Consider the following 12,357-nt stretch of genomic DNA (forward strand, 5'->3'; position numbering starts at 1 on the left):
ATGAAGTCTTTAAAAATAAAAAATTCGTTAATTATGGCATTTATATTGCATAGTATGTTATAAATGGTATTTTTATTATATTATCTTGAGTAAATATAATAATTATTATTTGATCAACCTCAAAAAACTTCTTAACGACTATTTAATTAATCTACAAAGCCGGCATAACTACTTTATAATTATTCTGGAAAAAAAAAGAACGATATGTGTTTAATTCATTATACAGGAATATTACAGCCGTTGTTGTATATATTATATTCATAATATACAGGTGTTGTAACAATTCTAAATTTATAATTATGTTGTAACAACTCTAAATTCATAATTAGAATTGAATTCTAATTCAAATATATAATTCTAATTCATCATTAAATTCATAATATACAGGTACTGTAACTATTATACATTTATTCATAATATTAAGTTCATATAACAGGTGTTGCAATAAGTTTTTCCTAATGCAATCGTAAAATTCATATATCCGAATTTAAAGGTTTTGCCAGTTAGACTTTAACAATGTCGAATGATGAATAATTATCATTAAAATACAGGGAATTATATCCTCCTGAAAAGGTTTTAAACGTTTTAAAAATTTAAAAAAAAGATGCCATAAGTTTGAATTATAAATAATATTACACAATTGGTGCAAATAGCATCTTCTATTACAAAAGCTGAATTCATATTTCTTAGATTTGATTGGTGTTAGATAGATTTAAACTGAATCAAAAAATTCAAAGCATAACTATGCTAAAATATATCATTAAGAGCTACTGCACATCAGTAGGGAAATGTAAATTATTTTTAGAAAAAAATAATTCACACTTTTTAAGATATTACTTACTTGAGCATTCTATGTATTGTAATACAATATTTGCATTTATTCATCTGCAGTATTTGTTATTGAAGTATTTATTAAAATCATAAATTAATAGAAAAAATAGTTACTGATATTTATGAATTTACCTTCTTCCGTTATTTTTGAAGTTTGAAAAATAAATGCTACACTCAAAATGAACTGTTTATAAAAAGATAATTGCTATGCCTATAAAGAATATTTTTTTTCATTATTTGAAGAATGCGCAAAACTGTGTGAATTTATTTTCGAATTCCAAGATGATATTTATAATCTACTTAAGCTTATCAAATGGGAATAAACACGCTACTTATTTATCTAGACCTTATAGAAATGTACCGAAGAAAACAGAATACATTCTAATAGAATGAGAGAATACTGATTTTATTTTCTAAGCTAGGCATATTTGTCATTTGTTTGCAAGGTTATTAAATATAATGTTTCATATAAAATAAAAAATATAAATTTGTAGTATAAAATGCCAAAGACTTTAGTATTTCTTATTAAAACATAATATTTTGCATAATATAATAAATAAACAAATATTAAAAGACATCTTCTTTAAAGAAATCTTTTGTAGTATAAATAAACTTTATTGATAATTAAATAGATAATTTAGAAATACCATGATAAATTTCTGTAATAGTCTGTAGTGTAATATTAAGCTATTAGTTACTTCATGTTTATGAAAATCTAATTTTTCATAGTGCATATTTAACTTTATTTATTAAGTATTTTTAGAATGTTTGTTTATATCATTATGTGATTGGGGATGATAATTTTTTTTCGGTTCTTCTTCATTTCCTTTTTAGAAACATAATAACTTTCTGCAAAGTGTAAAAATTTCCTTTGAGAATCTTCATGACTAATGGAATCTTTTAAATATCACTTGCCTTGCTTCCTCTATCGGTTATAAGCGTATAAAGTTGATTTGAAATGAAAACGGGAAATGAGAGAAGAAATTATTGTTTGAATTTTAAAGTAACTATAGCGAACTGTATTTAATACAATGTTAAAAATATGTACACATATAATACACAAATAAACTATGCAATTGATATAGATATACACATTATATAAGCGAATTTATAAAGCGAATTAATATAGAATACACATTCTAAAGCGAAATGTATTAAAAATGAGAAATTCTCAAAAAAAAGGTAATTTAAATTAAGAATTTTACCTTTCTCAGGTTTTTATGTAAATACTTGATTTCTGAATTTGAAACTTCGGATATGGAAATGCATACTTCGATTGCTAGTGGTCGGATATTCTTACTTCAAAAGAAAAACTCTGACTAATAAATTAAATGTTCGTGGTGATCTCTTGAATACACAACTAAATTAGAACTAAAAGTTGATAATTTAACATCAAATAAATGGTGTAAAAGATCGATGCCATTCAACACATTAGTATAGTATATCGTTTCAACAAGTGCTGTAATTTTCGAAAGTTTTTCTTCCTTTGTTTTAGAAATGTACACAAAAGTTTTAATACACTGGTCTCCAAAAGTAAGGTACAGTACTTTATTCTAAAATATACCAAAACCTAATCTTTCTAATTACGTATGTACGTTTTGTGCATTGATCTTCAATTGCTATTGGCAGTTTCATTGGCAATGAATCCATTGTCCAATCTGTTAAGATGACGGTCGGTCGGATAGATGGAAATGGGGTTGTTACAAATAGATACTGCAAGACATCTCAATATATCTCATAATTTAGTCAAACGATTATGGGATGAATTTCAGTCCGATGATTCTGTGTCAGAAGACATGTTTCAGGCCGATCCTGAATTACGACACCTGTGGATGACCAATAATTTGCACTTCTGGTCAGAAGAAGGAGAAGCACTATTGTGTTTCATCTCAATATGATTATCATTTTGTGGCAAGAAGGACAATATAGTCCGCTACTACAGAGCGAAGACTCATTCTGAATACATGTAAGTATGCAAGACGACCAGTTGTGCATCTTCCGTTGAAGCCAGGACACAGAAGTTTACGTTTACGATGGGTAAGAGAACATATCTCCTTGACCAGTCAGTAATGTTTTTCTGTATTCTTTATAGAAGAGACCTTGTTCACATGGGAGATTAATTCAAGTCGTCGAATAATCTGGAGAGAACACCGCACCGGATACAATTTATCCAACATTGTTGAAAGCCACTTTACAGATACGGTAGAAGATTCGTTTAAGAGAGGTTATCTCTTGGTGATGACACTCATATGCATATGTTCCTTGATGAAACATTAAACGATGAGACATATCGAGACAGGATCCTTGATCCATATGCCTCTACTATTGGTAATGAATTTCTTCTGATGGACGACTATGCTCGACATCATCTATCTTGGCTTATTGAGAACTATCTTGAAGGTCAAGTACGGCTCGAATGGATTGGGTAGCTCGATCCCCAGACCTAAATCCGATAGAGTATCTTGATTGCTACTCTAAGTCCTGGTCCAAGGTCATTATATGAGTTAGAACAAGTGTCTAATTGGATCTTCGATTCCAATTTCGGTGTCCAACAACTTTATTCTCAGCATAGAAAGAGAGGCCGCCAATGCATGGCCGCAATAAGTGGGCATATTTCTTATTAGAATCCCTTTTTTTAATATGGTTTTGTACATTTTTCTACTTAAAACTGAAATGTATTGTTTTATCTAAGAATGGATTTATCTGCTAATATTGCATTTTTTGTTATATATCATGTTTGTTTTGAACATAAGACAATTTCTATGTTATATTAATTGAAGAATTGTTTAGTGAACATTTCTCCCAAAGTTCTTCTTGCTATGTTTATTCATTCTCAAATTAGCCACAAATAAAAATCAGTGCCTTAAGTTTGGGAAACCAGTGTAAACCGTTTCTAAATTACAATGCATTTTTTTATATTTTATTTTGAAATTCGGAGTCAATTATTTTATCACATAATAGAATAAATATTCTTTAATAAATTGATGGGAAAATGCAAAATACCATGGATTTTTATTTGAATAAAATTTGAAAGTTCTAAAATTTTAATGTTATTTCAAATATTTATCAGGTAATATGATTTATTGAAATTCTTTATTCAGACATATGGCGCAGCAGATACATTAAAATATAAGCCATAAAAAGTTAAATCAATAAAAGAAGGATATTTCTTAGAACTCTATTATTTAATTTACTATAAATAAATTTTATATGTTATTCTTTAATGTTGCAAATAAAAATAAATCATAATCGCTCAGAAGATTATAAATTTATCGTTTGCCATTAAAATTACAGACTTTAGAACAGTTCAGGCGAGAAGAATATAAAGTTGCAAGTAAGAAATAAAACTTTCGCAGTAATTGAGTTCAAAGGAAACTGGGATATAGACTTAAGAAAGAATTTATTATTGCTTTGAACTCAGCAGAAGTACATAAACTTCTTTTTAAAGTAAATATTTTAAGAATGATACCTTCAATAAAAATTAGCAACCATGGCCTTTAAAACTTTATGGGAAGCTATAACAGTTGACGAATTCATTTTACGAATCTCTATTCCAATTTGAAAGAAACTGCATTAAGTTAATAGCTTTTTTTTTCTATCTGTAGTTAGAAACAAATATAAAAAGTTAATTATTTTAACATTTGTTTTTCAAAACTTTGGCATCGATCTCTTTAAATATCACAAGAAAAACATCTGGGAATTTTACAGGATCTAATTTACTTTTACTTATCATGTATTTTTTCATTGCAATGTAATTTAGAAACAACAATATATTTGGTATTTTTTTATTTTTAATAATATGAAATTATTGCCTTTTACAAAGAAATTGTAACTAAGCTTTCTTATTTAAACTATTTTCATAAAATAAAATGCAGTGTAAAAAGTACTTTCAGATTTAAAATTTTTAATAATGAAAACTTTCAACTGATTTGATTAGCTAAAATAATATAATCAATTTTAATTAATTTTTCGTTTTATGCTTCGCTTTATAACTTTTTATTATTATAAGTAACAAGAATTTAAAGCAGATATTCTCCAATTCACTATTAAATAATACCTCTATTATGGAACAAAAATTTAAGGAAAATATCTTGTGAAATAAAGAGAATTTTGAAAATATTAAATAGTGTAAATCAGAATTGAAAACGGTTCAAAATTTGATAGCTCTGGGGCTTCAGAAATTTGGAGGAAATTCAATTGAAAAATTCGCATTCCTAAATTATTAAATAAATCGAATTAGCAAAAGCGTTAAAAGGAATTTGAAATAAAATCTTCCAGGTTTCATAAACCAAACTTCTAGAATATAGGTACATTTATTATGTTTTCGATGGAAACAAATGTAGAATAAAAACATTTCCACAAGAAGATTATTATTTCAGTTAATAAGTTATAACGAACATTTTATGTTTGAAAATAGTTATAAATGGATGGTCAGTCCTTCCTTTATAAACGTAAACGAACATAAATAGCAATTCATTTCAAACTTAAACATCACAATATTGAATTCTTGACTGGCAAACTATGATAAATTATTAGTTAGTTCATACAAAAACATGAAATATAAAAAATAACTTTTCATAAATCAATTACACACATATTACTTTTAAAAAGTAACTTCACATGGAGAAACATTTATATTATTAAATTAAATTTTATAAAACTTTTAAAAATGTTCTAAATTTATAACCTTATGTAGGAAAGTACATGGCAGTGATTAAAAAGACATAAATGGGCATACAACTGATAAATTGGTATGTAACTCCGATATATCAGTGATACTTCTTATAATTATATAAACGTGATTACTTAGGTTACATTAGACTCATTTGAACTCACGTTTTGTAATGGTGCATCTTAATTTAGACGATATGAAACCAGCATATCAAGATATCTATTATTGATTTTGGACTAGCATAAAGAAAGAAAAATCTGGCTAAATTTATTTTCACCAAGTTTAACTTCATATCTGTGGAAAGAAAACTAGCAGCATAAGAAGTTCGGTTTACTGGTTAGTCTGGTTATCCAAGCCTTTATCATTCTAATTCGTTGTCACATGCTAGTGTTTCTTTCTTTAGTTATCCATCGAAAATAATTAGCGTCATCAATATTAATGGAGTTTTAATATTCATAAATGGTACATAAAATATACTTCAATGCAAAATATAAAGAATGGTTTACTGATGAAGACAAGAATCTCAACAAAAATAATCTAAAATATACATTATATTTCTATTACTACATTAGATTCTAGAATATTACATTATATATTATACATATAATATACTAGAATATTACATCATATTCTAAAATATCAAAGTTAGCAAACCCAGTGAAGTTGGCTGATTACAAACAGGTATATAATTTTTAATTTATTTTTATTGATGCTATCGTCGTCATTGTACTTATTTTTATCTCTCACAAAAGAGTCAGAATGTACCTTCACCTTCAGTACTAACAACAAATTCTAAGTAGCACTTGCAACAAATGTAAGTATAGACCATGCCGAGGGTTTTCGTTTGGAATGTGATAATTTGCTTCCATTCATTTCCTATTACTTTAGTTTAATTTTGAATCTAAAATTCATCTGGCATTATTTTAGCAATATAATGCGCGTCTAACAAACTATGGTAAATAAAAACATAATATTCAGTACATAAATTCATTATTTGGGACGTAAGTTCTACATTTTTTCTTATTCCAAATACTAAAAAGTTTCAATTCATAAGTTTTTAAATCTCATAAAAATGGCATCAGTGGTGAGGGTTTTAAAACTATAAACAAATACCGTATTTTCTATCAGAGACATACAAATACGATTTTTAAAAAAATCAATAAAACGAAAATTGTTCTCCTTTTTTACACTGAAAATATCTAAGTAACCTTTATTTTCCTATTAATAAATGTGCTATATGAATTTACTATTATTTTTATCATTCATGTTCTAGCAAGCAGAATCGCAATAAATAAATAAATGGAATAAAATAAAAAAATAAAATAAATAAAAAATAAATAAATAAAATAAAAAATAAATAAAATAAAAATAAAAAAAATAAAAACATAAACTACACATTTTAATGTTGCGCGTTTTAATAAATATATAGACACAACAATGAATAAAATGTCAAGAAGTTATATTCTTCAGTTCTTGTCTCGTCATTTAAAATTTATATTCAGAATTCCAATGGCAACCATTTATCGATTGAAATAAACGATCTCCAAGGATTGAGAAATATTTCAAGCAGTATTAAAACGACGATTTTCCTTTGATTACAAATTCTATTTCTTTTACAAATTTAGTACTTGGATTTACCTGTTTTTCTATCTATTTTTTTCTAATGATATTTCAAACAACTTCATTAATGAAAACATAAACCAAAGGGATTATCCTGTATTACTTCCCTAACAAAATTTTTTCAGCCTGATATAAATTATAGAAACTCTAATGCTGAGTAATCTTTTCAGGATTTCAGTGATAAAACTAGCCAATGACTAAAAGCAAACTTCATTTGAGATTTCTTGATTGGAACAAGCAAACAGAAGTGTACTTTGTGCATGTCATTGTTGTTCACGTATTTGTGGATTAGCGACAAAACAAATGACAAAATAGCAAGATATAGTTTTAAAATCATCCAGTACTTTTTAAAATATATAATTCCATATATTATTACTTAAAAACATTGAATTCATAAAAGTTTAAAACACACGAAAGAAAAATTTAAAATGTATCTATAACTTTCATTTTTCATTGCTTTATACCACGCTTTAAATAGTTGAAATAAACAATCTTGAAAGTTCGACATATATCGTAATTAATGCGCAAGCCTAGATTTATTTTAAAATTTTAATCTTCCTTCATAATTTCCTTCATAAACTTTGTGCTTACTAGTATGTTTTTCCTCGTATAATTTTCTTTTTATTTGTGTGTCTAAAATGCTAAATACATATGCAGAAATATGGATTGTAATGTTATATATTTCTTTCTTAGCAGAAATATTTGAATAGTGAATAAAAATTGTTAGTTAATAAACGTTGATTCCTTTTCTGCGTGATGGCTATCAATAGTATTTTGCATTATAGACATGCATTTTAACTGCGTTTTGTTTTCTTTGCTTGAAGTCTGACAATAAAAGCCATACTTTTTTGTTTATTTAGTTTATTATTTTTTCGCGTTATATCTTAGTCCTAAAAAAATCTGATTAATTTATCTTCGCAGTGTACTATGATTTTCTTTCGTTGATTCTCATATGGTATATAATCACTAAGAAGATTCGAATACTGAGGAGTTTTACACAAGCTTCAAAAATTCAACAAAGGAACTTATGTGCAAAATTTCTCCAAAGTGTTTTAGGGAAAGAGGACCTTTTACTGCCTTGTTCAGTAAAACTCTATTAGACAAAATTCATATATGTTAATTTAGTAAATAGCGATTTGGTAATGCTAGTTTTAATGAAACCAATTTGTTCAGAAAACTTTTTTGTTATTATTCGGAAAATGTCAAAATGGTATTATATTCCATTCCATGTGTTAATGTTTATTATTGATTTAAACTTTAATATTATTCTTCTAATTATTTTAATTACAGTTCACTTTAGAGAATGTGTAATTTTATGAGTACGAGTTATTGTGTTAGAGTTATCTATGGAGAAATAGGTGATAAAACTTAAATAGAGAAATAGTTGTAAATTTGTGATTTCTTTTTTAAAATGTCCTTTGATGGCGAAATTTTGAAATATTTTATTGCATCAAACTAATTTCCATTTTTTTGCTGTGTCTTGCACAAAATTGCATAACTTTCTAAACAATAGTTCCTATTGTAGATAATTTTAAAACAGAGTAGTATAGAATGGACCCTAGGGTAGAAGGAAAAAAAATCAAAAATCGATTTTTAATTGGTAACAGCGCGGAAATGCTGCCTTTTGGTGTAGATAAAATCAATTATAAATATATAAATTATTGTAGTTCGTCTTGAGGTGCCTTTGGTTTTTCATAAAATTGAAATGTTTGCTGCATTTTTAAGTTTTTTCGAAATAATTAACTTTTAATTTTCAATTTGTATTGGCAATTGCCTTGCCTTGCCTTGCCTTTGCCTGCCCAAAAATTGCCTTTTGTTGTAGATAAGATAAATTAAAAATGTGAAAAATAATTTAGTACGTCTTGAGATGCCACAAGGACATTAAAGTTCCATAAAAACACATTTTTTTCGTTTATGAAATTTAAAAAAATATAAATTTTTTATGACATAGAAATACAGGGTTAGCAAGAAATAAGTTACTTACTTCAGAGGGTTCTAAAAAGTTCTGTTGATCCAAATGAGATAAAATTTTAACTACAGATTATTGAGATCATGCGCTTTACATTTATTAAATAAAAAAAAAATCAGTACAGACATTCACCATTAGGTGGCGTTATTATGTATGTAGAGCCATTTAATATAGTTTATAATTGTTAAATAAAGTAAAATTAAAATTGCACAATATGTCCTCCTTCATTTACAATAATATGCTCTAAACGAAGAACCATATTTTCTATAGATGACAGGAGTGAGTCTGCCGGAATATTAAGAATATGGCGAAAAATATTGCCCTTCAGATCTTGTAGATATGATGGCTTTTGACGGTGGATATTGTCCTTCAAATAACTCCAAAACCAAAAGTCGCAAGGGGTGATGTCCGGCGAGCGAGGAGACCATGCTATTGGGAAATGACAGCTGATAATTCCTATTTCTGTATTAACTGCTGTATTAACAATCACTTTACATCCGATCAACATGAGATGGTGCACCATCCTGCATGAAAATGGTTTCTTGAAGGCATCTACGCTGTAGAAGAGTTGGGATTAAAAAATCCCTCAGCATATCTTGGTACAGTTTTCCTGTGATAGAAGAGTTTTGGATTCCATTTAAAGTTATCTCTTCAAAGAAATCCGGATCAATGGTAAAGATTTAGGATGTAAAGATTGTTAATGGATAACATGAGGGTTTTCCTCTGCCTAAATTCTACAGTTGTGGGTGTTAACTTGACCATTGAGGCGAAAGTGGGCCTTATCACTTCACAGAATGTTCCATTGCCAAGATGTGTCAATCACCATTCGAGCAAGGAACTGAAGTGTAAAAGTTTTAAGCACCTCTAAGTCCTCAACCTGCAATAGGTGCGTAGACTTAATTTTGTATGGAGAAAAATGGAAAATCTGATGTACGAGTTCAATACGGCATATCCAGAGAAAGGGGAACAACTGGCAAATACACACTATTATGTGGCGACTGACTACTGGCTTCAATGAGCGCGGTCGCAACATTTTCGACGCTAGAAGAAGGGAAGTCAGCTAACGCGGAAGACGGATTTTGTTTTCGCCCTCTACCTGGAAGAATGCCAATTTGCCTAGTTTTTTCCCCCCCAAATTTCTGCATCCTCTTGCGTAGGGTACTTGGAGACATTGGACCTCTTCGTATCTGCTTCATACTACGAAATTCCTTTGGAGCTGCAGCGGAGTTTTGTTGGTTCTAGTAGAACAATTTCGCCAGTAGCGCTTTTTCTTGCAACGTAGGCATGACGAACAGAGAAGAAACTAATGTCCGTACCTTCTTTCGTGAGAAGAAACTAATGAATCTGCTTTCTTTTCAACCAAAGAAAAATGATAATAGACATGCGCTTTAACGCAAATTATGTTTCACATTTTCAATATATGCAAATAAATGCCATTTGTGTTACTATGCCATCCATTTGTAAAGTTTTGTACTAAATCTTTTTAATTAATAAATGTAAAGCGCACCATTTGAATAATCTGTAGTTCAAATTTTATCTTATTTGGATCTATTGCATTGGTATTGCATCGAGAACACTGGGTTATTGCCGGAGAGGACGTTATTGAAAGAAGACGTAATTTTTTGGGGTGAGGTGACAAGCTCAGGGCTTGTGTCAGGCCAGTAGCTTTGCTGCGTTCAGTTGAAATGGCTTCTTCGCTCTCTCTATTGTGTAACAGAGTAACGTAACTGATTTGTCAGTTTGTGTGTCTGTGCGCTTAGTTGTGAGTAAAGCTTGCTCAGTCTAAATTAGGGAAGACATGACAAATGTTACAAAGTCTATTTTTGGAAACTTTTGTTATTTGCTTCAAGTTTAACTGCCTATATACGAATCTGTTATGATGTGCTACTGCTATATTAGACGTAACCTCAAAATTGCTTCAGAGAACGGTCCTTCTGTGAGTGAACTATGTGACACTTTAGTTCCAAAAATAGAAAAAAAAATATGATCAAGAGCTTAGTAAGATATTATGAAAAAAATATCAAAATATCACTTAATTTTCACTTAATGTAGATTAAGATAAAAATCTTCTAAAAACATCTTCAAGGATCATATTTTCACTTCTGATTATATTTATGTTAGTATATTTATGCAGAATTGTGTAGCTCTATTTTGTAAAGCACCAAAACACTCATAAACAAATGTTTTTTTTTTCTGTAACTATATTTTTACAAATCAGGTAACGAAATCAAATATTTACTACTTACAAATGATTCGTTCAGCATTTGCCAAAAGAAAAAAACTGTTTTCAAAATATTTTCGTTTCCATTTTAAAAAAATCATTTAATAAACTTCTTTTCATTATTCTGCTAATTCTTCAACATTCAAATGAAATGGAATAATGTAAACAAATAATATGATAAAAGAATGCAAAAGAAATTCAATTAGCACTTCAGCGCTTTGCAATATTTATTCTGTTTATTTACTAAAATAAGAAACTATTCGATTTAATGGCCCAAATATTAAACGTCATCATTCTTATTTATATAAGTAATGCGCAAAAGAATTTTTTTTTAAGGAAAAAGAGATGTTCTAGTAACTAATTAAATAAATACATTGGAAAAATAATGTTGAAAAATATTTTCTTATCTAGGAAATAAAATAAATTTACATTGATGTAAAGCGGTGTAACTTCCTTTGAATCTAATCAAATTGTAATAATTTAAATTTATTCGGTTTAAAAGGATTTGAAAGGAATTTAGTGACTTTTTTTTGTTTTGTTTATTTGATTTCAATTTTTGAAACTAACGATTTTAATCTTTTGATTCCTTATTACCTGATACTTTAAATAAAAAGATATAACATTTAAAATATTCAAATAAAAAATCACATCACTTACCTAATGTCAGGAATAGAAAAATTCTACAGTATAATTTTAATTTAATTGCGTTATATTCAGGCACTCTTTAGGAGCAACAAGAAAGCGGTTTTCCATAGCTTGATTTCAATGGATTTCTGCTGATTTTCATATCCGAAAGTTATAAAAAAGAAATAGAATCTTTACGACAACTCATAATTTGCAGTGGAGAATAAAATTCCTGGTATTTTATAATATTACTCTCCTTATAGGATATGCTACAGAGTGCTTTTGAAAAACTGGTAAACAAATTTTATGTCATTTTTAAATAAATTAATTAATGACTATATATATTATCTATAAATGCAAATTACGGTAAAAAAAGCGCATGCGCATTAGAGTTATAAATAAGAATTACATTTTGTAATT

Source organism: Argiope bruennichi, chromosome 4 (assembly GCF_947563725.1).
Source record: "Argiope bruennichi chromosome 4, qqArgBrue1.1, whole genome shotgun sequence".
NCBI lineage: Eukaryota > Metazoa > Arthropoda > Arachnida > Araneae > Araneidae > Argiope > Argiope bruennichi.